This window comes from Petaurus breviceps, unplaced genomic scaffold, assembly GCF_028583685.1.
Source record: "Petaurus breviceps papuanus isolate PSGF00001 unplaced genomic scaffold, PetGlider_PUasm1.0 90792, whole genome shotgun sequence".
Lineage (NCBI taxonomy): Eukaryota > Metazoa > Chordata > Mammalia > Diprotodontia > Petauridae > Petaurus > Petaurus breviceps.
Window position 1 is genome coordinate 2,218,253 of NW_027187347.1, and position 26,632 is coordinate 2,244,884.

The 26,632-nt window shown below is 36.3% G+C and overlaps 1 protein-coding gene across 35 annotated transcripts in view; it reads left to right on the forward strand.

Annotated features, from left to right (window-relative positions):
• The window catches only part of BBX (BBX high mobility group box domain containing), a 363,188-nt gene that overhangs the window by 133,440 nt on the left and 203,116 nt on the right, over positions 1 to 26,632 (forward strand). For 22 of the 35 annotated variants that reach the window (XM_069069765.1, XM_069069766.1, XM_069069759.1 and 19 more), the window contains one exon: positions 10,880 to 10,954. The exons of 12 other annotated variants lie outside the window; for them this stretch is intronic. The gene's annotated coding sequence lies outside the window, so the exon portion shown is untranslated. Of the gene's footprint in view, positions 1 to 10,879; positions 10,955 to 10,987; positions 11,173 to 26,632 lie in introns of those variants that run through there. One more of the 35 variants, XM_069069791.1, reaches the window with a different exon arrangement.

Genomic DNA, 26,632 nt, shown 5'->3' on the forward strand with positions numbered 1-26,632 from the left:
TCTCTCTCTCTCTCTCTCTCTCTCTCTCTCTCTCTCTCTCTCTCTTTGCACACGTGTGTGGACACACACACACACCAATAAAAGATCTACCAAATCAATATTCCTTGACCTTTTAACATTTTGGGGATAATAGTGGGGCATTAGTGATATCAGTTCTATTTAATTCATCATATATTTATAAAGTGCTGACTACACTCAAAGCACTCTGCTAGGGACTTGGGGATGCCAAAACAATACCTCCCCTTAAAATGTCTTGCATTTCACTAGGAGGTTACATGGGTAGCATGAGGAGAGAGATGGACAAGAAACTGACAACAAGGCAGACCTTGAGAAACCAGTGGCATATTAACAGAGAAGGTACTACTTCTGAGGGGCAGAGATGAGTAGTGGAAAATAATCCAAAGATGGGTCACAATTTATTTGAATTTGTAGAACTGAGATGAAATGTAGAATTTAGGGAATAATTGTTGTACAGAGCCTCAAACTTGAGTGTGTAAAAGAGAGCAAATCAGCTTAGAAAGAGTGAAATAATGGGTATTTCAAAGGTATGGCTGTAGATATTCAATTAATGATGACTAGAAGCAGTAATGCCAATTTAAAAATCACTTTTGTATGTGATTGTGTTTTGTATTTCTCAAAGTGCTTTCACTTATTTCAGATACATTAAAAAACCTAAACTTTTCTGAGTCTAGCTGTCAGTCTGTTTTATATTACTTTACAGGGTACAAATAATTTGGCAGATCTCCTATAACTACATATTAGTTATTTTTGTTGGCTACCAAAATTTTAAGGGAATTCCAGCTCTGGCTTGTTATATTTTGGTGAAAGTATTCCCGTTTTCTCAAACTGAAAGCCCTCGGCTCATGAGAAAGTTCTGTGAAAAAAAAAAAAACCATAAAAATGCAGTTATCAGGTATTATGCATTAATTCAAAATGAAGTGAGGGGAGCTAGGAGAACAACTTATACAAATGACATTATAAAGAAAAATTACTTTGAAAGACTTTAGAACAGTGATCAATACAATAACAAACCATGATGCCCAAGGAATAACGATGAAACACACTACTCACATCCTGCCAGCGAATTGATGGACTTAAAAGGTGTAGAATAAGACATATGTTTTTGTATGTGACCAATGTGGAATTTATTTAGCTAGACTATGTGTATTTATTATGAGGATTCCATTTTTATTTTATGTTTTTGTTCAATGAGAAAAGAAGTGGGAGAAACAAAATAAATGTCTGTAAAATAGTTAAAAATTTTAAAATGACTTCTATTAGGGTCAAATGTTGATCTGGGGCTCGTTTGACATTAGTAGCATGTGATGTCATTGATCGCCCTCATTCTCCTTGACCTCTCTGCAGCCTTTGATATTGTTGAGCATCTTCACATCCAGATTGCACCTTCTAACCACTGGTATCCCACATTGTTCTGTCCTGGGTCATCTTCTCTTCTCCCTCTAAACTACCTGTGCTCTTATCAGTTCCTAAGAATTTAATTACCATCTCTGTGCTGATGATTCTCAAACCTATCCTTTCCCATTTTCTTACCTTTGGTCGTGTATTTTCAACTGCCTTCTTTCAGACATCTCAAATCGGATATCAGATAGACATCTTAAACAACATGTCCCAAACTGACTTATTATATTTCCTTCAAAATCCTCCTCCCCTCCCTATTTATGTAGAGGGCAACACAGTCCTTCGAGTCCCTGAGGTTCGCAACCTGTGACTCGTTACCATTTCTCACCTTTCTTCCTCCCCCTTCCCTTTCCTTCATATGCAATCTGCTGCAAGGGCCTCTTGATTTCACCTTTGTAACATCTCTTGTGTAAGCCCCCTTTTCTCCACTGCCACTGTCACTACCCTGGTGCAGGCTTTCATCACCTCATGCCTTCTGGAGGCTCTGCCTGTCTCAAGCCTCTCCCCACTCCAGTAGATTCTCCCTTCCTAAAGTGCAGGTCCCTCCTTTACAACGTACATTCTTGTGGTTGCCCATCACCTCCAGAATCAAATGCAAAACCCATTGCTGGGCATTCATGTACTTCATAACCTATCTATCGCTTTCTTACATTTCCGGTCCTGCATTTTACTCCCTGACATGTGCTCTGTGTGTGTACTCTTAGACCTAGTGATAGTGACCTCCTTGCTATTCCATGATCAAGATACTCCATCTCATAGCTCTGGGCATTTTCTCCGGCTGTGCCCATGTCTGGAGTGTTCTTCTGCTGCCTTCCTTGGCTTCCTTTAAGTATCAGCTAAAACCCCATGTTCTTCAGCAAGCCTGCACAACAACCTCTACGTTTTGTGTGGGCCGCCTGAAATCCTTTGGGGTACCCACAGGTTGCTCACATGGCCACAGGTTGTGCAGGCCTATTTTAAAGAAAGCCTTTCCGGGCCCCAATTAATTTTAATGCTTACTCTCTCTTAATTATTTTCTCTTTCTTCTTGGGTATGTCATCTAACCTCTGCCTAGGAGGCAGCTGGGTGGCTCAGTGAATAAAACACTGGGCTTGAAGTCAGGAAGACCTGAATTCAAATCCAACTTCAGACACTTACTGCTGTGTAACCTTGAACAAGACACTTAACCTCTGTTTTCCTTAATTGATTGGAGAAGAAAATGGCAAACGCCTTCGGTTTCTTTGCCGAGAAAACCCCATGGACAGTATGGTCCAAGGGGTCACAGAGCTGAACATGACTTGAACAATAACAAATACAGCTTGTTTATATTTGTTTGCATGCTTTCTCTCCCATAAGACTGTGAGCTCCTTGGAGGGAGGGACTGCCTTTTACCTCTTTTTATGTCCCAGTACTTAGTATAGTGCCTGGTACATGGTAAACACCTAATTTAATATTGACTGACGGACTCTTGTTGCCTTAGAGGCAGCCTAGAGTCAGGAAGAATTGATTTCAGATGGACCTCAGACACTTACTAGCCATGTGATTCTGGACAAATCACTTACCCTCTGTTTCCTCAGAAACAGAAACATCTGTAAAATGGAGATAATAATAGCACTTTCCTCTCTGGGTACTTAATAAATTATGGTTTCCTTTCCCTTCTCATTTTCTTCTCTCTGAATTTTTGTGATGTTGTTATCATTTGGTTTTCCTCTTGCCTGATTAACCATTCATCCGTTTCCTTAGACTAGACCTTTATCCATATCTCTCTTGAACTGTATATACCCCAGTGCTTTGGTTTGAGTCTTCTTGATTCTCTCTGCCGTCTTTAAGCAGATGATTCTCTGTCTATTTATCTAGTCTTATTCTAGATATTCTAGAGAGAGATTTTCCTCTCCTAGGGTACTATATCACCAGCTATTTATGGGACATTTCAAAGTGGATGCTATAAAGACATTTCAAACTTAATGTACAAAACAGAACTCCTTGTCTTTCCCACAAAATCCATCCTTCCTTGAAACTTACCTCTGAGGGTCATCACCATCCTTACAGTCACTCAGTTTTATAAGTCCTTGGATCCGTCTTCAATCTATCACTCTTCTTCATTCCATATATCCAATTGTTATCTTTTACATTCCCTCTCTACAGTATCTTACATTTTTTTTCTTATTGGGTATTTATCGCCTTCAAGCATTTATAGCACAGTCAACTGGCTTTCTTACTTCTCATACAAGATACCCCATCTTCCATCTCCATGGACTGACCCCCATGCTTGGAAACTATTTCTCTTTTGCCTTTTAGAATCTCTAATTTCCTTCAAAGCTGGGCTCAAATACCATCTTTTACATTCCACTTTTCCTGATCCTCTCAGTTTCTAGGGTCACCCTCCTCAAATGACCATGTCTTATATCTATTTCACATACAGTTATTTATGTACATATTGTTTTACCCAAAAGCATGTTATCTTTTGGAGGAAAAGTCATGTTTAATTTTGTCTTTTTGGAATGTTTGTTCTGCAAATCCTAGAATATCCAGTTTTCAATGCTTATTACATTTGTATCAGGGCTTAGTACAATGCCTGGTTCCTTGTAAATGCCTAATAATTGATTTATTAATTGACTGACTGATTATTTACTTTTCTACTTTAGGGTTTTTTAAGAAAAGAAATAAACTATGTGTTTGTAAGTAACATTGCAGGGTTTTGCTTTTTGATCCACTTCTTAGTTAATGGATGATTTCATCCTATTCAAAATTCATGGTCATGATTGTTAGGTTTGTTTTTTACTTTCTCATAAGCTGTTATAATGTTTCTTCTTTTTTTTCCATCCCTGTCTTTTAAGGAGAAAATAAAACAGAAAAAGAAAGGGAATGAATTCAGTCCATGGTTGGGATCCATCTGATGAAAAATACTCTTTCTACTCTTTCTTCAGGCAACCCATCCCCACATCTCTGAATCTTTTCCTTCCTTTTTCAAGTCAGTCATAGAGTACTTAGATGGTGTTTTCTAAACCTGTATTGGCTTTAAGATATCCTACAATTTCCCAGATTAGAAATATTCTCATTCAAAGTGGGAACTTATTTTTTTATGTTAAATCTGAATTTGCTTCTTCAGTTTCTCTATTTGATATAAAAACCACCAGTATTCTTTGTTCAGAAGAATGGAGAAAATTTTACTTATTCTTATAGGTAGTTTGTGACTTTTTCTTTAGTAAACTGATAAGTATTCATACCACTTCTCATTTTTCCAGGGACATATTTTTCACTATTTTCATGAAATTATTATTGTAGTACATGATTGTAGGCAAGAATTAGGGGTTTGGGTTTTTTTTTTAGCTTCATTGAATTTAGAAGTATGGATGAAAATAAGCCAGTTAAAATGATGCAATGCAGCCCAGATCCTCACCCATTGCATTTATTTCATATGCTGGTGCCTAACAAATACTTATTGACTGCCCATTTCACATGTGATAGGAGCTCAAAGGGTAGTTATAAAATAGATAAACAGTAGACCTTCTATATCTTAATCTCAAGTCTCTAGATTTCCATTCTGGATAGGTGCATTCAGACACATCAGAACCTTGGGCCATTATAGTGATGTTCCCAGACCAAGTGATGTTCCAGACTCCCTTTTAAAATTATGTAGTAAATTTTTAAAAGGGATATTCTATTTTCTGACTACTTGTTGCTTGGGAATATAGCTTAAGGTACAATTTGGGATAAAGATAGACTCTACAGTGACCCAGTGAATTGTTTTGCTTAAAATGTTGGGCACAGTTAAAAGATAAGTATCTATTGAAATGAAATGTTTTCAAAGTAAATGAGTAAATGAAACTGTTTTTACAAGGGCTAAGGAGTACTATTTTTTCACTTTGAACTTCTTTCTCCCCATGTAAACAAATATAAACACAAACAAAAAAACAACCCTACAACTCCCAAAGGCAAATCACAACTAACCATTTGAAAAATTAAAACAATGTCCTAGGTAGTTGTAATTTAAGGGGTTATCAAACTAAAGGAGCCAGTTAGGCATTACATTGGAGACTTCTGATCCTTTTTCTTAGGGAAAAAAATAGGATAATATGGGTGTTCTGAAAGTTTTAGTGCAGATTTAAGCTTTAATAAGTTAAAAGTGCATTGACATTTGATGCACCCTATATGTTATAATTTAATTATTAATATGACATTAATATTGTAATTAATGAGGTATAATTTTATATGTGTGTTATGTATACATATGTATGTACACACATCTGTAAAATTATCTGTCGTTATTCATTTTTGCAGTTGTGTCTACTTTGTGGAGTTTTCTTGGCAAAGATACTGGAGTGGTTTGCTATTTCTTTCTCCAGTGTGTCCTCATTTTATAGATGAAGACCTGAGGCAGAGAGGGGTTAAACGACTTGTCCAGAGTCACACAGCTAGTAAGTATCTGAGGCCAGAATTAGAATTTAGATCTTTTTTACTCCAGGCCCAGTGCTCTATCCACTGTGCCATCTACCTGCACATATATTATTATAATCTCTGTAAAAAAATTTTTCCAGGGGAGGCTTTGTGGCACAGTGAAGATAGCACTAGCCCTGGAGTCAGGAGGACCTGAGTTCAAATTTGTCCTCAGACACTTAACACTTACTAGTCACGTGACCTTGGGAAGTCACTTAACCCCTACTGCCCTGCCATCTCCCCTCCAAAAACCAAAAAGAAATAAAAATTCCATGTAAAAGGAATTTTTAACATTCATTTAAAAAAATGAATGTTAAATTCTCTCCCTCTGTCCCTAACCACTCCTCCCAACTCCTTACCCCCATTGAGAAGGTAGGTAGTTTGATATAGTTATATATTGCAGTCATGTAAAACATTTCCATATTAGTCATGTTGTGAAAAAAAACAGACCAAAAAAACCCCCAATTTTTTTTAAAAAGTATGAAGAAAATTGTTTTTTAAAATTATGCCTCAATCTACATTCAGACTCCATCAGTTCTTTCTCTAGAAGTGGGTAGCATTTTTCATTATAAGATCTTTGGAATTGTCTTGGATCATTGTGTTGTTGAGAATAGCTAAGTCATTCACAATTGATTGTTGTAAAATATTGCTGTTACTGTGTACAGTGTTCTCCTGGTTCTGCTCCTTTTACTTTGCATCAGTTCATGTAAGTCTTCCCAGGTTTTTCTGAAACTATCCTGCTTGCCATTTCTTATAGCACAATCACATGCTACAACTTGTTCAGCCTTTCCCCAATTAATGGGGATCTCCTCAGTTTCTTGTTCTTTGCCACTACACAAAAAAAAGAGCTGCTATAAATATATTTGTACTTATAGGTCTTTTTTTTTGTCTTCAGGATACAGGACTAGTAGTGGTATTGTTGGGTCAGAAGGCACTCGTGGTTTTATAGCCCTTTGGGCATGGTTCCAAATTGCTCTCTAAAATAGTGGGACAAGTTCACAGCTTCACCACCAGCGTGTTAGTTTTCCACATTCCCTCTAACATTTGTTATTTTCCTTTTATGACATATTAATCAATCCGAGAGGTGTGAGATGGTACCTCAGAATTGTTTTAATTTGCATCTCTCTATTCAATAGTGACTTAGAGCATTTTTTCTTCTGAAAACTGCCTGTTCATATCCTTTGACCCTTTCTTAACTGGGGAATAGCTTATAATTATATAAAGTTGACTTAGTTCTCTATATATTTGCAAAATGAGGCCTTTGTTATTGAAAATTCCTATAAAAAATTTCTCCCAGTTTTCCGCTTTCCTTCTAATCTTGGCTGCATTGGCTTTGTTTGTGGAAAACCTTTTAAATTTAATGTAATCAGAATTATTCATTTTATATCCCATAATGCTTTCTGTTTATTTTTTTTGGTCATAAATTCTTCCCTTGTCCATAGATCTAATAGTAAACTTTTCTATGCTCTCCTAATTTGCTTATGGTATCATTCTTTGTGTTTAAGTCATGTAACCATTTTGACTTTATCTTGGTATACAGTGTGAGATGTTGGTATAATGATCTCTCAATAGAAAATCTAATAGACTTCCTCAGTGCTCAGCCTTCTTGACCTCTCTGCAGCTTGTGACCACTGTGCAGCAGTGTTGACCACTTTCTTCTCCTTGACGAGTTTTCATGACATTATTCTCTCTTGATTCTCTTCTGTTTCTCCTCAGTCTCCTTCACCGGATATTCATTCAGGCTGTGCCCACTAACCATGGAGGCTGTGCCCTGGGCCCTTTTCTCTTCTTCTATACTGTTTCACTTGGTGATCTCATCAGCACCCATAGATTCGTTTGTCATCTCTAAGCATATGACTTACAGATCTACTTATCTGGTCCTCACCTCTCTGCTAACTTCCTCTGTCACATCTCCAGTTGTCTATTGGAAATCTTGAATCAGATATCTCACAGGCAGAACTTACCATGTTCCAAAGTGAGCTCACTATCTTTTTCCTAAAATCCCCCTCATTTTCTGACTTTCCTATCACTTTGGGTGGGCACTGCCATCCTCCTAGTTACTCAGGCTTACAACATAGGTATATTCTTCCTTTTATCCCCTCCATATCTAATTAATAGCCAAGTCCTATTCATTCTACCTTTCTTCTATCTTTCATGTGTGTTGTTCAGTCGGGTCTGACTCTGTGACCCCATTTTGGGTTTTCTTGGCAAAAGTACTGCAGTGGTTTGCCATTTTCTTCTCCACCACATTTTACAGATGAAGAAACTGAGGCAAAGAGGGTTAAGTGACTTGCCCATAGTCACACAGCTAGTAAGTGAGGCCAGATTTGAACTCAGGAAGATGAGTCTTCTTGACTCCAGGCCCAGAGCTCTATCCAGTGTGACATCTAACTGTCTTGTTATCTTTCTTATATGTCCTCTTTTCTCCTCATATACTAGTGCATACAATATCACCTCATGCCTGGATTGCTGCAATAACCACAAATCTATCCTCATTCCAGTCTAACCTCCACTAAGGCTGTCAAATTGATCTTTCTGAAGTACAGGTCTGTCCATGTCACTCCCCATTCAGTCCACTTCATTATCAGCTTCATTGTTTCCCCATCACTTCCAGGATCAGCTGTGAAATCCTCTGTTTGACATTCAGATCCTTCCATAGCTTGACCCTTCCCAACTTTACAGTCTTTTTTATACCTTACTTCCCCTAATCTCACCCCCACCTCCAAGGACTTTGCAGTCCAGTGACAGTGGCCTCCCTGTCATTCCTGGAACAGGACACTCCATCTCCTAACTCAGTTCATTTTCACAAACTTCCTTCCATGTCTGGAATTCTTCCACTAACCATCTCTATTTCTGACTTCTCTGGCTTTTAAATCCCATATAAAATCTTACCTTCTGTAAGAAGTCTTTCCCAATCTTCCTTGATGCGAGGGGCTTCTCCTTGTCGACTATCTCCAAAAAATTTATCCAGTGTACAGTTTACTTGTTTGCATATTGCCTGTCCACTTAGAGTGTGAGCTTCTTGAGAGTGGGGACAGCATTTAGCACTGTTCCTGGCACATACTAGGTGCCTAATAAATGCTTGTTGACTGATTAATAACTGGATATCATCTGTAAGCAATTCCTTGATCATTAGAAAACATAAATGGGAGAACATTATGAAACAGGACCTATTTGACTTTGGAGTAGCCAATTTAATCTTCAGTTTTCAATTATTGCTTTCTGACATCTATAGCTTTTATTAATAGATAACCCCCCCCCCAAAAGATATTGTTAAGAAAGTTCTGAGTTGGGAAGAGATCAAAATTATTGGCATCTGGGAGTAATATAGAGATTGAAAAATTAGCATAGTTTTTTTCTTTTTTGGTCAGGATTGGTAATAGTATTTTAGGTAATTTTTAGACTTAAAGGAGAAATAAGTCATAGGTAAGGTGGCTTTGCATAACTAGATCCAAAGAACATGTATTTAGGTGTTAAGATGAACAGTAAACACACCTTAACACTAGTAAAAATAACAATTCAAATTAGACCACAAAAGTTGTGAGTATTTTGGTCCCAGCTTTCTTATAGTGTATATTTTTTTAAAAAAATACTGTTTTACTTTAAAAAAATTATAATTGCTTTTAGAGGTTTAAAGCATATAAAAATACTCCTAAGATAGGAAATTTCGTTCCCTAGAACATTTTAGTTTTATTTTTAATATCAGCTGCTAATAAACTATTTTTACAATAATTATTAAGGACATACTGTCATATCTACCTCTCATTTAAATTTAAAATATTTTAAAAATTAACCAGGTGTTGAAATATAAATATAAAAATCCTTTACAAAACCCAGTCAAAATATAAGTGGTTAATTTGAAACAATTCTTGTATGTTCCCCTGAAAGATTTCTGCTGCTTGCCTTCAAAGAAATTAGTGAATGAATATATTGTGTGTAACCACAGACTACCAAATAATACTTTATTCATTTTCCAGCTATTGTTTCTTTTAATAACATTGGTTGTCATTTGAATCATCTAATTTGAGATAGGATTACTCAGATGTGAATAGTTACACATTTGGATATTTCGTATGTACGTTCCATTCCTTGTACATAACATAGGAACAGATGAGGAAACACTTTCCTTGCAAGCCCATAAAGTGACTTAATAGTATTGGAATAGCCAAAACCCAGTAACTGGATTTTTAGAGTATGATACAGTTTCTGAATTGATTAGAAATATTCCATCACTGTATACTAATGGTAGAAAACAATTTCTTTACCCAATTGGCTTTGGATTCAATGAGTTTATCAGCCTACAAAGTAAATAAGTAGGAGCTGCATGGGAAATGTGAAAAGATTTCTTTTTTAAAAGGTGGTAAGGAATATGATTGATGTGTATTTAGGTGTTTCATTGGCCCAGTTAATGTGTTATTAAATAAAACTCTCTGGTTACTTTTGTTTCCATTGTTGATTTTGACTATTTAAACTAAGAATGAAACTAATTTTCTAATATTTTACCCATTTTCTCCTTCTCCTCAACTTTTTATTGGATTATTATGCTTCTCTCCATGTTGCCAAGGCAATTAAATATATATTTTATATACTTTATATTTATATTTTTATATATTTATTATTTATACTTTATATTTATATATGTATATATCTGTCATACACACACATATCTATATCTATATCTATATACACATATTTAAATATACTTTTCAAGTCTGGTGGAACAGTCATTCAAAGTAATTCAGCATTCAATCAGGATGCTACTTTAAATCCAAGTCATTCTGAAGAATTTATAATGAATTTTTTTTCCAGAAGGTCCCCAATCTTCTCATTATTGTTGGTAAATCAACCCAGACTCTAAAAACTCTTAAATAATTTATGTAGATAGAATGACCATAAAACCTTCTTTTGGTTGGTTTCCTTCTTCTTTACTGTCTGGATGTGTTTAATTCAGGGATCGTTTTGCTAAAGGAGTATGAGTGTCAGCTTTGTGTGAAAAGCCTTCAGGGCTCACCTTTGTAACCACTTTGCTATGGGTCTTCCACAGAATCCTGGCGCATCACAGAAGCTGGAAGTTCTGATGTTCCATTGAAATCACAATGGAACGTCGTGACTTAACCTGGTAAGGGCAGCACTGAATGTGCTTCTGATTTAAGTACCCGGAAACAGTGAAGCCGGCAAGAAATATGTCGTTTCAGAGTTGGTCTCAGCTTTTCCCCAACTGTTGGGTTCCTCTTCCATATTGATCAAGGAAGTGTGACAGTTGGTTTAAAATTTTTTCTTCTGAACCTATGTTTATTGATTGCAATTTTTAAAAGGGCATTTAACCGTCATCAGCACGTAAGTTAATTTTTCCTTTCAAATGATCCGTTTTAATGAATTATTTCAAGATGCAGTAATTTGTTTCCACAATTGATTGCCACTGGTGAAAGCTAAACTATTCAGAATTGGGGAAATCTAGAGGCCAAGTAGCTGATTTGGTTAAGTCAGTCTGTTTCTTTAAAAGCAGGTTTCTTCTCCAAATATTGCTTTAGTCCTGCAAAATTTATACTTATTAAGGCAGTGTGGGGGAATTCACCACACAGTATTATTTAGAATTAGTTATGTGTCTGAAATCATGTATCTAGTTGAGATTGTATTTATATTAAATGTTTAAAAAAAACACCCCTCAGTAAAGGTTGGGGGAAAGGTGTGATTTAAAATGCATATACATTAAGAAACATAAAGCATTGATTCTCACTGATACTATAGCTTTATATTCTTAGACTGAAATTATTTTATTTTCAAAACACTTGCTTTAGGGAAAAGCATTACTAGCTAGGATAAACTATATTTTAAAACAAAAGTCTTCATTTAAGCTTTGGTGGTTACTTAAACCGATACATAGAATAAAATATTTCTCCAATCCAAATAAATGTTTTCCCTATTGATACTTAACTGGATATTTATCATACTATTAAAATAAGTAGAATTCTCATCTGTAAACAGTTCACTGTGAGTTAGAATAAACACAGGCAAATCTCAGTGAATCCAAAGCTTAAGGAATTAACTTTTTCTGGCTAATTGAATTGCCTAATTAAATCAGAGTTGACCTGAAAACTACTTTTGTTTCAACCTTTTAAGCAAAGTTTCTAAAATGTCTGAGTCTACTATTCAGTCTTTGTTGCATATAATCTCATATGTCTTTGGTGTCTCAGGATTTTGTAAGGTGTTGGTGTCATCATTCTGAACCCTCATTGTCTAAGACTAGATATAGATGATGTAGAATATTTGAGTAAGTGGCAATATAGTAGAATAATTGAGTAAGTGGCCTTGGAGTTTATTGCTTGTGTTGTGTGTTTTTTTAAAAGCTAAACCTCATCTGTTAGCCAGGGAATTAATTGTCTCTCTTGTGTTAACACCTGCTTCTTTCTCTCAAAAGTAGAAAGTCAAGAATTTATATTAATTTAAGTTTCTCTCTAGTTGAGTTGCAGTTACTCTTAGTATACTATTTCATCTGACTAGCCTATGGATGCTTCAGAAATAAATTTTGAGAAGTTGAATCAAAGTCTTATTTGCTAATACTCAAGGTGGACAGTATTTGTATTATGGGGTGTGAAGAAAATTAAATTTGTTGTAGTCATTGGAATGTATTAGAAACACATGTTGCATGAATAAAAAAAATCCAGTGAAGATGGAGTTTCTAATATATTCACTAAAAAGCTAAACTAGCATTTGGATGCCTGCTTTGATATATTACAAAAAGCTATATGTATTTTCTAATGACCAAAAATTATGTAAAAGCATAAGATATAAAAAGTGAATTAAAATCCTTTTTAAAAGGATTAGGATTTAAGAAATAATAAGGTTGGCTAGTTCAGTAAATTGTTTAGGAAGCTAGGAGTTTGTTTTTGTCACTGGAATTAAATATCAAAGTACTCTCTTGCATATTACAAGTGTGAGAAGTAATATTTATTCCAATTGTAGCATATGCCAAAGATTGAAAGAATAAGTGTCATTTTGAAATCAAATATCAGTTGCATAGAGATTAGTCAAATATGTGAATGAAAGAACCATTTGTGGAGTAAATACATACGAAAAGAAAATTATTTGTATCTAAGTTGAGAGCTTTGAGCCCTATCTATGCAAGAAGAAATGAAAATGAAGAATAAATGTACAGGAATGGAATTTTAAGACTTCTTGGCTTTTCTCTCATTGAATAGTTTAGTTAAACAATAAGGGAAGGGATAAAAGGGAGTATTTATTAAGCACTTACTGTGTGCCAGATAATGGGCTGGAGATACAAGGAAAAACAAAAAATAGTTCCTGCTTTCAAGGAACTCAGTCTGATGGAGGTAGAAAACATGAAAACAACTACGTACATACAAGATGGGAAAATTTGAGATAATCTCAGAGGGATAATTGCACTAATATTAAGGAAGACTAGGAAAAGATTCCTGTAGAATGAGGGATTTTAGCTGAAATGTAAAGGAAACCAGAAACCAGGTGGCAGAAATGAGGAGGGAGAGAATTCCAGGCATGAGGGACAACCAAGTGAAAATGCTGAGCTGGAAGAATGGAGTGTCTTGTGCCAGTCTCAGCAAAGAGACCAGTGTCTTTAGATTGCTGAGTACAACAATCCTGTGTAAGACTGAGAAGGTAGGAAGGGAGCAGATTATAAAGGGCTTTACAAGCCAAACAGAGGATTTTATATTTGATCTTGGAGATGATAGGAAGTGACTGGAGTTTATTGAATGAGGAGTGGCATCGTTAGATTTGTGCCTTAGGAAGAGAGTTGAGTGGAAGAGGGATTGTAGTGGGGAGAGACTTGAAACAAGAAGCCCAAGCAGAGAGCTGCTGCAATAGTCTGGGAAAAAGCAGGTAAGGGTCAGCATCAGAGTGGGGGCAGTGCCAAGGGGAATGAAGGGAGTGGTTATGAGGGATATTAACAAACATAGAAAAGACAGGCCCTGGTGACTGATTGGATATATGAAGGGTTAGAAAGACTGAGGAATCAAGGATGCCATCTAAGTTATGATTCTGCATGACTTGGGAGGATGATGGTGCCCTTGATGGTAAAAGGGAATTTAAGCAGAGGAGACGATTTGAGGGGGGAAAGGTAATGAGTACAGTTTTGGACATACTGAGTTTAAGGTGTCTGCAGCCCCTCTAGTTAGAGACGTTTAATGGGCTGTAGGAGATAAGAGGCTAGTAGGTCAGGAGAGAGGTTTGGACTTGATAGGTATGAAAATGATCAGCATGTAGCTTAACAGTTGAATCCATGGGAGCTGGATTTAGTAAGGGTTTTTAGAGTACATAATAGTCTTTTAAATGACCATATATAAGTAAGTTAAAAATAAGATTTAAGTCTTTTACTGACCAAATCCATCTAAATGCACATTGTATCATACTTTCCAGGAAAAATTATCAAGAAAATGTGAAAGCAGTTGCTTTGCTACTTGGCACTAGTAACAGACATTGGGAGAACAAAACATTTATTAAGTTCCTAGATGCTAGGCACCCAAAACACCTGCATTTTTCAATGCCAAACTCCTAGAAAATGAAGATACTCATAATGAGCTTTGAAACCATATTAGGAACTTATGTACCAAAAACATTTAAATCTCCCATTTGTTTTGTTGTTATGTCAGTGGGTCCTAGCATATAGCTATGCATGCCATAATAATTCAAATATTGGTTGGTCAGTATTGTGGATATCATAAAGAATGGCTTTTGGGTCTCCTTTGAAATAAATAAGCAGATATCAAGAAGTCATCAGAGCACTACACTGTTTATATCTTACAGTTTTTGCATTATCCTTCAAAAGAGATGTTTATAAACATTGATATCTTATATTAATTAGACATTTATTTAGCACTAATTCTATGAAAAACCCAGGACTAGATGTTTTGAGAGATAAAGAGAACAGTGTCTCAACTGAAAGCTGCTGGGAGCTTAGAGTATCTTATGGAACATAAGAAATCTACATAAAAGACCAGAGTAGAATGTGGAAGTACAATAAGAAGTATATGGTGTTCTGTGGGAGTTTTACAATAGTGATTCTATTGCATTTGACTGGACAGATCAGGGAAGATTGTATGGAGGAGATGACATTTAAGTTGAGCTTTCAAGGATGGATTAGAAATTGCATAGAGTTAAAGGGGATTTGTCCATCCAGGCAGAGGCAACATCATTATTAAAGGTATAGGGGTGAGAAAATACTAGTATTTGGGTAATAGAAAATGTGAATAATGATATTTTAGGTTCAGAAGTTAAAAATGGAACCATATTGAGAAAAGGACTTTGAATCTAGGTGAAGGAATATTAAATTTATTTAGTGGCACTAGACAGTGGCAAGTCACCACTGAAGATAGTTACTTCATTGTAACCATGCTTTAAAAAGACAGATGCTGGTGTCAACAACTATATAAACATAGTTATGTCTCATAGGGAAAGGCTAACAAATGGAGTTATATACATCTCAGTGTGATCACAGGATTGAGCATCCTATGGAGTGCATGCAATATACAGTATGACAAGAGGAAAAGCTACCTAAAGGAAACAGAATCAAGATATTTGTATTTGTTCAGGATCCAAGGTGTTTGGGAGCTAATTAGATGTGGAGGTTGATAGAAAGGCAGGAAATCAAAGGTGACCTTTAGACCCAGAATATGGCGGCATCATGAAGAGAAATCAGGAAATAAAGAAAAGCACATTTAGGGATAAGATGAATTCCATATTTTAACTTTTAGAGTAAAAGGTGCTGGAAAAACAACAAGGTGTAGATAACCAACAAATTATTGAAAATGGGATAACTTAGTTGTTCTGGGTTCGAATCATGCTTTGTACCCTAGCTTTGTGACCCTGGACAGTTCCCTTGAGATTCTATGAATTGCATTTTGCTCAACTGTAAATTAAAGGGATTGAAATTATTGACCACTAAGGACCCTTCCTGCTCTATGATCCTATGAATCACAGATTTGGGGGTCATATACATCAAGATACTGAAGCAGTGAGTATGCATTAAATCACCCAGGGAGGGAGGATAAAGAAAGAGGGCCAAGAGAGAAAAGGAAAACAACATTTAGGATTCAGGAGGAAGAAGAACCAGGGAAGAACAGAGAAGTAATTAGGAAGAGAGAGGCAGGAAGGAGAACAGTAAATTCTGTGGGCAAGTCAAGGGCGAAAAGTTCAGGAAGGATGGGATGGGTAGTCAGCAGTGTCAAAAGCTGCAAACTGTTGAATTAATGAACAGATCGTGGAAGATAAGAAAAAGTCAATGCATCTGTTGAAAGAAGATTGAAAAACAAAAACACAAGTAAAAGCTTGACCAAAGTTAGTGAAACTGGAGGGCTATGCAGAACTCTCCTAAACGAGAGATTCCTTTTTTTTTTCTTCATGCCCTGAATTACTACTCTTCTATTTCACCCACTGAAGAATAAAAGTGATTTTGTCATTGTTAGAGGGCATCTTGTCAAGATACCCATTTTTCAGTCATCTGCCACCTATTGTGTAGAGGAGGGCTTTCCTGATGAATATAGTAAACCAGGTGAGTTTGGATGCCTCTTTAAATATGAAAACATTTGCTACAGAGTTCAAGATCTCCAAGTATTTTAACATTTTACTGAGGATCTTAATGCTTCAGAAGTTTCTTCTCCTGAATGACAGTCAACTCTCTACACTACCATACTCAAGAGAAACCTGATAATCCTTTTTACAGTTTGGCCGAAAGAGGCCTGTTTTTGGAGTCAGAGAACCTGGTCTTGAAACCCAGCTTGTGTCTTTGGAAAGTCATCTAACCTCTCAGAGCCTTAATTTACTTATCTGTGAAAAATGGATGATTTGAATTAGCTGACCAATGAGGTTCCTTCAAAGGCTAAATCTATGAATGGATCAAAATCTACATATTATTTCTAAAAACATTTATTTGCAACCCTCCTCCCCCAAACCCTTCTATATAAAGACTGATTTTGGTGAGTTAATGAAGCAAATTCTCACTGGATCTCTTCACTGAAAATTTCAGTCATTCTTTAAACTTCCCTTATTAGTATGATCAAGATTCTTCAAAAGTATGAATTCTCTACTTTTTTTTGTAGACTACTTCACTGAACTTATAGAGCAAAATCAGCCTTCCAGGGCTGCTTAATTTACAAGCAAGAAATCTAGAGATTGGGAACAACCTTGGATACTCTAATAATGTCTTTTTGCCTCCCTCATTTTTGGGGCATGAGAAAGTGGCATTAAGAAAAAAATATTGCCTCTAAATAATTTAGTTACTATTTCCTGTCCCATGAAATAAATGAAATCAATGGCTTCAAAACTTTTAGAATCAACTGTAAGAATTTCAAAGGAAGGCTTTTTTTTAAAAAACAGAAAAGGAAAAGGTTGACTTTCAGGATCTATTTAGCTCCCAGACAGGTACATTGGTACCTAAGAAATAAACACAAATTTGAAAATTAGGTTAGGAAACAAACCAATTAATTATTCTATGGGCTTCAGTCATTGTGTTTTGTTGTTGTTGTGTAGGTGTTGTTTGTTTGTTATTATAACCTGTCAATTTTCCTGGCATTGTTCCAGTCTAAGTTCTTTTATTTATATCGTAAATTCAAATTTTAAAAAGCAGAAGGTAGTATATACTATTTCAGGTTTTAGTAAAGAGATGGAAAGAAAAGAATTGGTACTTGAAGCAGTGGTGTCAGAGGTCAACAATCCCCTAAATATGAAGCGGCTTTTTTTTTTCTCCTGCTCTAGCTTTTTTTTCTTTCTTTAAGTAGTATTTTATTTTTTCCAATTACATTTAAAGACATAAAGACAAATAAAATTTTGAGTTCCAGATTTTCTTTTTCCCTCCCTCCTCTCCTTCTTCCTTAACACAGAAGCAATTTGATATAGATTAATATATATGCAATCAGCCTGTTACTATTTTGCAAATTCTGTAGTGACTGGTAGAATTTTTCAAATACCCTTTTTTTTTTTTTTTAAGCAATTGGAGTTAAGTAACTTGATCAAGGTTACACGGCCAGTTACTTTGTGTGGGTATTAAGTATCTGAGGCTGGAACCAGTCCCGGGTCTCCTGACTCCGGGGCCAGCGCTCTTACTCATTGCGCCACCTGGCCACCCCTCGAGTACTTTTCAAGCAATTGATTGAGAAAAAATCTACATAGTGGTTTTTTACTTAAAACATAATAATAATAATAGCTAACATTTATATAGTACCTACTATGTCCCAGGTACTTTAGAATTGTCATCTCCCTTGATACTCACAACAACTCTGGAAGATAGGTGAAATTATTATACCCATTTTACATTGGAGGAAACTGAGACAAATAGAGGCTATATAGCTTATCCAGGGTCACACAGCTAGTACTTAATTGAACTCAGGTCTTCCTCACTCTTCCTAACTTTGCATTCTATCTAAAATAGTCCTTTATTCTGTATTCCTTAGATCTATTGAAAATAGGCTGTAATTGCATATCTTGCATGTACACAGTTGTTTGAATGCTGTTTCCCCCCTTAGAACAGAATATCTCTTTGAGCACAGGGGTCTTGTTTGCCTTTCTTTGTTATCTTTACCTCTGTGCTCTGTGCCTTGCATGCAATAGGGACTTAAATCTCTAAATCTCTGCTGTCCCCCCCCCCCCCCAAAGTTAAACCTCTTCACAGAGCTTTTCATAAAGTTGCAAAGAGGCAAGTTTAGGTGTGATACAAAAACAAAACAAAACAAAACAAAAAAAACTTACTAACAATTGGAACTAGATGAAATTGAAAAGGGCTGTTTCAGTTCAGATCCCCTCCTCCTCTCCCTCCCACACCCATCCTTTCCTCTCTCACTCACTCATTCACTCACTCACTCACTCTCTGGAGGACTTTAAGACGTGGTTAGGTAGGTTGTAAAGGAGGCTTCTTTCATGAATAGGTTGGACCAAATGACTTCAAATGACTTATTCATTTTCTGCAGATGGGGAAGAGTGTTCCCTACATCCAGGTGCAGAATAATTAACAAGAGAAACCAAGTTTTACCATTTAACTCCAGCTCTTTTTATTCTATATTAAAGTGCCCATCTTGGAGTCAGGAAGATTTATCTTCCAGAGTTCAAATCCCTGCCTCAGAAACTTACTAGCTTGTGTGACCCTGGGCAAATCACTTAAACCATGTTTGCCTCAGTTTCCTCGTCTGTAGAATCAGCTGGAGAAGGAAATTTCAAACCACTCCAGTATCTTTGCCAAGAAAACCCCAAATGGGGTCATAAGGAGTTGGACACAACTGAAAAATGACTGAACACATCATGAACCTTGATCATAGACCCTTAAAGATGAATAGACTCTTATAAATAAAAAAGGGACAACAGAGACTCATCCAATCCAGTTTTTTTACTCAATGAGGTTATAACTTACTTAAAGTAAAACAATAGAAAAGACTGGAACACGGGTCTCTCAATTTTTTAATGGAAAAAACAGCTAATATTTATATAGTATTTTAAGATTTAGAAAACTCTTTATTATCTTTATTTATTATTGTCTAATTATCAAATAAGATAGGTCCATTATCTTACTTGAGCCTTACCACAATGACATGAATTTGATGCTTTATCATTTTAAAGAGGGGGAAACTGAGTCTTAGGGAAGTTAAGTGACTTGCCAAGGGTCACATTTCTAGAGTCGAAAGCAGTATTTGAATCCATTTCTCCTATGACACTATATGGCACTATATATGTATATGTGTATGTGTATATATATATATATGTATATGTATATATATATTTTTTGATGCTATGCCTCTATTACCAGTCCTCTAATTTTAATTCTTAGTAATCAGATGTTTGTCTAAAAAAAGAAAACTGACAACTAAAGACTAGAACTTTGTGTTACTTTTAAGCACTTTTTTGTAAAAATAGTTTGTGAATTTACTTGGAAGATTGCTTGGAATTTGACTGAGGAGGTGTTGAATAGATGGTGTTGAGAATTCAGTTTCTCTTATTTAAGAGCCACTTAAACTCTTTCGAGGCCACTTCTAGTCCCTTTCCTTCCCACCCCCAAAGTAATTCACAAATATTATCAACTTAGAGGGGAAGGGGAACCACCATCACCAATAAACCTTTACATTTGTATAGAGTTCTGTAGTTCATGAGAGACAGATTTAATACTTGACTTGAAATCAGGAAACCTGGGTTTTAATCCAGCCTCTGACACTTAGCTTATGTGATCTTTCCATCCTCAGGCAACTGACTGAAACTTTTAAGTTGTATGGTTTATGATTGTCATTGTTGGAGGCATTCACCCACACCTGGGAATTCATAGAACCAAATATTATCTCCTTTGATGCTTAAAGTAATGTCTAGTATTAATGTAAATGCCTTACAAATATTTTATCCTTATAACAACCCCTTAAAAAGTACTATTATTAGGGGTGGCTACGTGGCACAGTGAAGAGAACACCGGCCCTGGAGTCAGGAAGACCTGAGTTCAAATTTAGCCTCAGACACTTAACACTTACTAGTCCTGTGACCTTGGCCAAGTCACTTAATCTCAATTGCCCTGCCCTCCCCCTCCAAAAAGCAAAAAAAAAAAAAGTATTATTTATTCCCATTTTACTGATGAGGAAGCTGAAGTTGAGAAAAGCTAAGTAGCTTTTCTAGGCTCACACAGCCATGTCTGAGAAGGATTTGAATTCTGGTCATTGTGACTTCCAATTGAACACCATAAATTGAGTCACATTACTGCCTTGTAACATTACAGACAGGTTTTTATTTGAAGTTCACCCATGAAGAAGTTAAAGCCAAGAGAGATTAAGTAACTTCCCCATGATAACATGCTCAGTTTGTGGCAAGACTGATTTAGAATCATCTGAAACCTAGTCTGGTGTTCCCGTAGTTATATTTAATGGATCTCTTAGTGAGTGGTTCTCTCACTTCTTTCTTTTTCAGTCGTAAGGTCGCATCTACTAATTAGAAAGTTCATTATCTAGAAATAATATCTTAGGCTGCCCTCACTAATAAGGGGGAAATATTTAAGCCAGTTTTCACTTATGTATTATAGCTGTTGCATGCAAATGAGCATCTTAAATTCTGTTTTTCCATTGGTTGGTATTACAATTATCAAGGTGTATTGAAGTAGATAAAATTCAACCCCCCCTAAGTAATAAAATAATATATAACATTCCTTTCATGATGCATCTTGCCATTTCTTTATGGGCTTTTTAAACAAAATTCTCCCACATAACCTTTGTAAGAAGTTAGTTAAATGAATTTTCAAACCACAGAGTTTTGGCATTCTCATTTAAACAGCTCTATATTAAAATATCTCCTGAATTCCCATTTCATTACTTCTGCATTGATTCCATAGATCTAGGTGTTTGTCAGAGTTCTTTACAATTAGAGGTACGAGAGAGAGCTGGCCTAGAATTAAGGAAGATTTTCATTCTAGTCCAGCCTATGACACATAGTGACTATTTGAATCTGAGCAATTCACTTAAATCTCTTAGTGCTATAGCTTTTGTATAGTGCTTGCTATGTGCCAGGGACTTCCCAAATATTATCTCACTTAATTTTCACAATCACAGCTCTGGGAGATAGATGCTACTATTATCCCTGTTTTACCAGAATGTTTCAAAGAAAGCTGAGGTAAACGGGTTGAGTGATATGTCCAAGATCACACTGTAAATGTCCAGGGCTGGATTTGAACTCAGGCCTTCCTTGAATTCTAGGCCTACCTCTCAATCCACTGAGACACCTTGGTGCATAACCATTAGTTTCAGAGAAGGTGCTGTCCTGCATTTGTGGGGGGAATTTCCTCTTCTTGGTGCTCTAGTCAGTTATCAAAAACAAGTCTTAAGAACCTGGCACTTAATAAATGCTTGTTACCCTTACCCTAAAGGGCAGATAGACAGCACAGTGCATAGAGCCTGGGCTTGGAATCAGGAAGACTTATCTTTGTGAGTTCAAATCCGGCTTCAGACGCTGGCTGTGTGACCCTGGACAAATCACTTAATCCTGCTTGCCTCAGTTTCCTCATCTGTAAAATGAATTGAGACCCTGGGCAAATCACTTAATCTGTTTGCCTCGGTTTCCTCATCTGTAAAAAAAATGTCCATGGAAAATGATGTAGGAAACTATTCCAGCATTTCTGCCAAGAAAACCAAAACTTCAAAGTGGGGTCATGAAAAGTTAGTTGGACACTACAACCCATCTGTAAAATCTTGCTAAATTGTAGGGGAGGTGCTGACCCTGAATTAATGTAGGGAGTTTTTTCTTCCTCACTTGGGAGTTCCCTATACTTATGAAATCACAGATTTCCATCCCCTATCCGTAAAACAGAGAAGCTGATTTTTTTTCTGAGTTTGGGCATTGCATTGCATCTACATTTTTTTATTGGTAAAATTGTAGCTAGAAATTGGGAATTAGCTCCCTAATAAACAATCACCGCACCTAATAGTTCACTGATTAGTAGGGAAAAGATTCTAAGTACCTGGAGTCTTTTTAGAACACATGTAGCATGAAAGTGGTCTACTCACTGCCTTGGGCAATGAGTGGCTTTGCCTTGGGGTTAGAGATAGTACTTTCTTGCAAAAAACTGAAAACAGCTTTACTTTTATACTGTGGAATTAAAGTAAATCACCAATTTTGGAAGAGAAAATGTAACTTCTTAAGGCCAGCAGATTAAGAACCAATACCTAAAAAATTATTTAATCTAACTTAAACAAGCTTATATAATTTTTCACGTAGCAAAAAATATATTTTAACAAAACAAGCCATTGAGGGATTCCTGCTTAAAACTTGAACATTTCATGGACATCAACTTCTTATGAGGAACTGCTCTGTTGGCCAAGGGATTTGTAGATTGGTAGAAGTAGATAGGGATGGGGTGGGTAGGAGGGGGAGAAAATTTGGAGCTCAAAAACTTGTGGAACTGAATGTTGTAAACTAAAAATAAATAAATTTAAAAGGAAAAAAAAAGAGGAGTAGAAAAGACATGATTAAGGTCCATATATTTCTAGGATTTATTAGCAAGCAAAAAATATACAATTGGTGTAATACTTGAAAAAATGATCATCAGAAGGTTTATTTCAAACAACATTATCCAGCACAGACTATGTGGCATCAAATTTTACTAATCTTGTCCCTAGCTAGAACATACCTGCTGAGACCTAGGTCTTTAGCTTGTTTCTTCTTCGTAGATGCAATGCTGAGGAGTTAACCTCCTTATACCAAGTCTAATGCTTTTCATTATATCATTTCCCCCTAATTTGTAAAATATAATTGGAATATAAAACTGAAAATATACCCATAACATTATACACATTGTTGTATTTCTTAGTGCTTTTATTCCAAACCCTTTGTCATAATTAAATGCAAGAAAACTGATATTTTTGAGGAAGATATTCAACATTTTGTGAGTGGTTGTTCTTGTTTTTTGTTTTTGTTTTTGCTTTTTGGAGAGGGGAGGGCAGGGCAGTTGGGGTTAAGTGATTTGCCCAAGGTCACATGGCTAGTAAGTGTTAAGTGTCTGAAGGCAGATTTGAACTTGGATCCTCCTGACTCCAGGGCTGGTGCTCTATTCACTGGGCCACCTAGCTGCAGTGACAGTTTGCTTTCTAATATTAATTTGGGTGGGTCACTCACTCTAGATAGAGCACTGGACCCGGAGTCAGGAAGATCTGATGTCAAATCCAGCTTCAGTCACTTACTAGCTATGTGAGCTGGGGAAAGTCATTTAAACCTCTGTTAGCCTCAGTTTCTTCAACAGGGTAAAATAATAGCACCCACCTCCCAGAATTGTTGTGAGGATAAAATGAAAATATTTGTAAAGTGCTTTGCAAACCTCAAAACCCTATATAAATAGTAGCATCATTATTGTTATTAAAAAATTTAAATTATTTACCAACATGTCCAAACTATGTTTTTGCTGCTAAATATGTAGCAGCATGTTTTTGACCTCTAGCTTTAATATAAACTAAGCCTTACTACTCTCTAAAACCTGATTATCTTGGACACTGAACCACTTTGACTTTGTAGTCTCAGAAATGTGTCCTACTATTCTCTGATGACTTGTTCTCTTCCTTCCTACCTCCCCCGCAACCCCCTCTTTCTGCCTTTTGCCTCTGTCCTGGCAGGTTAGAATATCTGTCCCGTCTTGCCCTCCCCCTTTGTCAACAAATCAACAAAGTATAGTACCTCATATTTCTAGGGATTTTTTTTTACAACGAAACATAAATTCAGAAGTAATGCATGATTTTAAAGATAAATAAAAAACGCTACCTAGCATATATTGGCTAGAATCTAATTTTACTTGCCTCTTCCAAGCTAGAATTTCCTAGCTGAATCCTTAGGCTTCGTGAAGGCATTGAACCTGTAGATCGTTCCATTTGACCCACAATGAGAATTCAGTCTCTTTCTTCAGAATACCTCCTATAACTTGACCCAGGCAGATTTTTTTAAACAGCATGCATTGGTTGGTCAGTTTTTAACTCCATGCTTCGTCTGTCAGTTAAGAAGCTTTCAAAGGTGGTAGGCTTTTAATGTTTCATTTTTCGCATTCTTTTTTGAGCACCATCCATTCCAAGAAATTTAAGCAGCACCTCAGTTGCCTTCCCTCTTGATTAAAGGGGAGAGAAGGAAGAGGAAACTCATACATATACTCCTACTAAATTTGCCAAAAGTGCTTTTAATATAACCATATATAATATTGAATATTTTACAAGTGAGATATGTTTCAAACTAAAATGAGATGAATAATTTCAGCCAGGTCAGTTTAGGAAACTTTTAAAATGTGGAATTATGCAACTCTTATTTCCTCTTCCAGTCACTCATAAACTGGAAAAACCAAACTTTTCTCCTTTTTGAGTTCCATAATGATTTTATAGTTAAGAATGAATTGCTCTTTAAAAGGGCCAGGAGTGGTGGGGTAGTGGAGTTTTTCCTACAGCTACTGCTTTCAGAATGTAAACTGTTACTTAAATCCTTTATAAGTAACAAAGGTATGATACTTCATACTGAGTGGGCAGGTTAGCGCATTGGAAAGAGTGCTCTACAGTAGTCATAGCCATGTGACTTTGGACAAGTCACTTAATTTCTCTGGACCTCAGTTTCCTAATTGGTAGAATGAGGGAATTAAGATAAATGACCTCCCAGACCCCTTCAAGTTCTAAATCTGTGATCCAGTGATCCCATGAACATTATCCTCTGACCTATGACCATGGTTTAAAGTGTAGAAGCCTGGCCTTGGAGTTAAGATATACCTACCTCTGACAGCTACTGTCTGTGTGACCTGGAATCATTTAATCTCACCTTGCCCCAAGGAAACTTTTCAAAAATATAAATTTCTCTTCTCTAGGGAGTGACCTATATCATTGAAACAACAGGTCCAATTTTTAAAAAAATAAGTTCATAAGAATTATTATGCCAATTAGACTTGCAGTCAACAGAAACCAGTGTTTTCTCTCTGACAGTGATATAAAATTGATCTGGTTATGCATTTCTTCCTTGATGTCAAATAGGGTCTGCTTGGCAGAGTCAGCTGTTTTCAGCCTGTGTTTCTGCTCTGGACAGCACCTTAAGACCAGGTTTTTCTAGAGGAGCTGTCAATCTCAAATGGCAGTCAGTTGCTTTGAAGGGAATTTCCCTACATCAATGAAATCACAAGTCTAGACGTAAAACAAGCTAACATCTCAAAGATTAGAGATCTACCCACAAAACCCTTCTCAGTGTGGGTCTGTCTTTCATGAAGTTACATGACCCTTTATTTGAAGCTTATTTTCAGCCTCATGAGGTAGCAAATTCCATAAGTTTATTTCCTATTACCTAAATTGGTACTTCATTTTTTCCCCTGAATTAGTCCATTTTAAGCATCAAGGGGCTATCTAGATGTGGTTTAGAATGATTCCATGAATGACTGTGTTGACTTGATCCCCTTTGATATTTAATTGGGCATCAGATCCTACAGTACCCTCTCTTGTTTTTCACCCTGGAGAGCCGTAATCCCTTTATGGTTTTCATATGGCCCTCCCCCAATCTAACCAACCCCACAATGATCATTTCAGTAGCCTCTCTTTACACATTCCCTGGTTCTGTTACATTTGTTATGACATGGCAACCGGAACTGTCATTTAGGACAAAACGATTACTTTGTACAAGCCTGATACCTTTTCCTTTTTGCTTCTAATACCGTTCCTGATGTTGACTGACATTTTTCTGGCTTTTTGACCAAAGCCGCATAATGGGATGTTATCTTTGGAGAACAGATATTTAGTTCCCTTTGGGGCTTGTCTATAACGAAGTAGCTCTGAATGGGGCAGCTTTGTGGTCTTTAGTGAAAGGAGTTCTAGACTTAGGCAGATCTGAGTTCAAATTTTCCCTCAGGTAGTTAGCCTCAGTTTTCTCATTTGCAAAATGAGGATAATAGGAACACCTAACTCACAGAGTGTTTAGAAGATCAGCTGAAATGATGTATGTGCAATGTTTCCTAGGCTTTAAAGTATTACATTATAATGGTCTAAAAGTATAGTTTAGTTTACTTTCTCTAAACTTTATGCCAAGTGTTCTTTGTCTGAGGTTTAAAGACGAGGTCTGTGGATAAACTTGGGGGAGGGGAGAGGATGAGGGTCTGTGAACATGGATGGAAAAAAAAAATATATATATATATAGCTTTAATTTCACTAACTTCTAACTAAGTTTAGCATTTTATTCAATTATAAATTTAAAAATTATTCTGAGAGGGCTCCATTAGTTTTACCAGACAGCCAAAGGGGGATCTGTTAACACCAAAAAAAGATTACACACCCTTGCCTTATACTTTCCCAAGTTGTAGTACATTCAGTGACTTTGT